Source organism: Dendronephthya gigantea, unplaced genomic scaffold, assembly GCF_004324835.1.
Source record: "Dendronephthya gigantea isolate DGI-Jeju-01 unplaced genomic scaffold, DenGig_1.0 000572F, whole genome shotgun sequence".
Lineage (NCBI taxonomy): Eukaryota > Metazoa > Cnidaria > Anthozoa > Malacalcyonacea > Nephtheidae > Dendronephthya > Dendronephthya gigantea.
In genome coordinates this window covers 27,501-30,605 of record NW_021163582.1, presented here as the reverse complement: position 1 = coordinate 30,605, position 3,105 = coordinate 27,501, and the positions used below count along the sequence as shown (strand labels likewise).

At 48.9% G+C, this 3,105-nt stretch overlaps 1 non-coding gene and 1 pseudogene across 1 annotated transcript; both read left to right on the top strand.

Moving 5' to 3' along the window:
* Window positions 1-2,090: 2,090 nt before the first annotated feature.
* LOC114543854 lies at window positions 2,091-2,243 on the top strand. The gene has a single exon (XR_003690209.1). It is a non-coding gene; the product is annotated as a 5.8S ribosomal RNA (ribosomal RNA).
* A 202-nt stretch (window positions 2,244-2,445) lies between these two features.
* LOC114543857 overlaps window positions 2,446-3,105 on the top strand; it is a 3,370-nt pseudogene continuing 2,710 nt past the window's right edge.

Here is a 3,105-nt window from a genome sequence, read left to right as displayed (position 1 = left end):
GGACGAAGAGCGCGTTTAAAGACGTGGCAAGAAACACACAGAATAAAGATCCCTGTCTAAAACGAACCGAACGCTCTCGACGGCGTTCGTTCGCAAGGGTAGTTAACTGGTTGATCTGCAGTATCATATGCTTGTCTCAAAGATTAAGCCCATGCATGTCTAAGTATAAGCACTTGTACTGTGAAACTGCGAATGGCTCATTAAATCATTATCTTATTTGATTGTACTCTCTTACTACTTGGATACCGTAGAATTCTAGAGCTAATACATGCGAAAAGTCCCGACTCTCGCGCAAGGGATGTATTATTAGATTAAAAACCAATCGGCTTCGCGGCCGCTTACCCACTTGTGATTCATAGTAACTGTTCGAATCGCATGGCCTTCTTTGTTCGTGCCGCGATGTTTCATCAAATTTCTGCCCTATCAACTGTCGATGGTAGGTAGTGGCTTACCATGGTTGCAACGGTGACGGAGAATTAGGGTTCGATTCCGGAGGAGCCTGAAACGGCTACCACATCCAAGAAGGCAGCAGGCGCGCAATTACCAATCCTGACGTGGGGAGGTAGTGACAAAAATAACAATACAGGGCTTTTTAGTTGTATTGGAATGAGTACAATTTAATCTCTTAACGAGGACCAATTGGAGGGCAAGTCTGGTGCCAGCAGCCCGGTAATTCCAGCTCCAATAGCGTATTGTAAGTTGTTGCAGTTAAAAGCTCGTAGTTGGATTTCGGGCTCAGCGAGTTTGGTCCGCTGGATTCAGTGAGTACTATTCGCTAGCCTTCCTCTCGCAGACTTCGCGTGCTCTTAACTGAGTGTGCGTTGGATACGTGACGTTTACTTTGAAAAAATTAGAGTGTTCAAAGCAGGCTGTGCTTGGATACATAAGCATGGATAATGGAATAGGACTTTGTTCTATTTTCCGTTGTTTCTGAACCGAAGTAGATGATTAATAGGGACATTGGGGGCATTCGATTTCGTTGTCAGAGGTAAATCTTGGATTTACGAAAGACGAACTAATGCGAAAGCATTGCCAAGAGATGTTTTCATTAATCAAAACGAAAGTTAGGATCGAAGACGATCAGATACCGTCCTAGTTCTAACCATAAACGATGCCGACTAGGGATCAGCGAGTGTTATTTGATGACCTCGTTGGCACCTTATGGAAACCAAGTTTTTGGTCCGGGGGAAGTATGGTTGCAAAGCTGAAACTTAAAGGAATTGACGGAAGGGCACCACCAGGAGTGGAGCCTGCGGCTTAATTTGACTCAACACGGGAAAACTCACCAGGTCCAGACTAGTAAGGATGACAGATTGAGAGCTCTTTCTTGATTCTATGGGTGGTGGTGCATGGCCGTTCTTAGTTGGTGGAGTGATTTGTCTGGTTAATTCCGTTAACGACGAGACCTTGACCTGCTAAATAGTCAGACGATTCGCGAATCGCTCTCGACTTCTTAGAGGGACTGTTGCGTGTTTAACCAAAGTCAGGAAGGCAATAACAGGTCTGTGATGCCCTTAGATGTCCTGGGCCGCACGCGCGCTACACTGACGATGGCAACGAGTCGCTCCTTCACCGAAAGGTGTGGGTAATCTTGTGAATCATCGTCGTGCTGGGATAGATCATTGTAATTCTTGATCTTGAACGAGGAATTCCTAGTAAGCGCGAGTCATCAGCTCGCGTTGATTACGTCCCTGCCCTTTGTACACACCGCCCGTCGCTACTACCGATTGAATGGTTTAGTGAGGCCTCCGGATTGGCACTGTCAGATGGGCTTCGGCCATCCGACGGACGTCCAAAAAGTTGGTCAAACTTGATCATTTAGAGGAAGTAAAAGTCGTAACAAGGTTTCCGTAGGTGAACCTGCGGAAGGATCATCAACGTTTCGATCGGCAATCGAACGCGCTGTGAACTTACAACCACGAGGGAGGTGAGCGCTCGTTCGCTCTAAATGTTCGGTGGATGGACACATCGATCTCGAAACGCGATGAGCGCTTCATTTCGCCATTGCCCGGCCTCCCCATTTTACTTTTTCAAACACAACACGTCGAAGTTTAACTGTGCGTATGTATTTTTCATGCAAATATATATACAACTTTTAACGGTGGATCTCTTGGCTCGTGCATCGATGAAGAACGCAGCCAGCTGCGATACGTAGTGTGAATTGCAGAATTCAGTGAATCATCGAATCTTTGAACGCAAATGGCGCTCTCGGTTATACCGGGAGCATGTCTGTCTGAGTGTTGGTTAACGAAACGCCGAGTCGGTTTCGACTCGATTGGGGCGTCGTGCCGCAGCTCGAAGCGGCGCGTCCCTCGAAGTGCAGCACACGTTGCCGTCGCGACGTTACCGACGCGCGAACGAAGCCTAAACTATTGTATAGCAAGGGAGCTCTTCGTATCGCGCGTGCCGGCCGACGCGCGCAACATATTCCATTGATTCATTCATTAACCTCAGATCAGGCAAGATTACCCGCTGAATTTAAGCATATTACTAAGCGAGGAAAAGAAACTAACAAGGATTCCCCCAGTAATGGCGAATGAAGAGGGAACAGCTCAACTTGAAAATCTCCGTTGTGTTGCAGCGGCGAATTGTAGTTTCGAGAAGTACTTTCCCGGCGCAACGAGTCTGCCTAAGTTGCTTGGAACAGCACGTCACAGAGGGTGACAACCCGTACGTGGCAATGCTCGAGCGCTCGCGATGTGCTTTCGAAGAGTCGGGTTGTTTGGGAATGCAGCCCAAAACGGGTGGTAAACTCCATCTAAAGCTAAATACAGGCACGAGACCGATAGCGAACAAGTACCGTGAGGGAAAGATGAAAAGGACTTTGAAAAGAGAGTTAAAGAGTACGTGAAACCGTTGAAAGGGAAGCGAATGGAGTTAGCAATTCGCCCCGCCAGATTCAGTCGCTCGCGCATCGCGACGGTCGCGCTCTCGATCCGCATGGACGAGGCGCGCTCGGACGCGGTGCGCGGACGGCGCACTTCTGGCGAGCGAGCGTCAGCGTCGGTTGTCGACGGCGATAAGGTCGCAAGGAAGGTGGACCGGCCTCGCGGCTGGTTGTTAAGACTTGCGCTCGCATAGCTCGTCGGCGACCGTGGTCTGCGG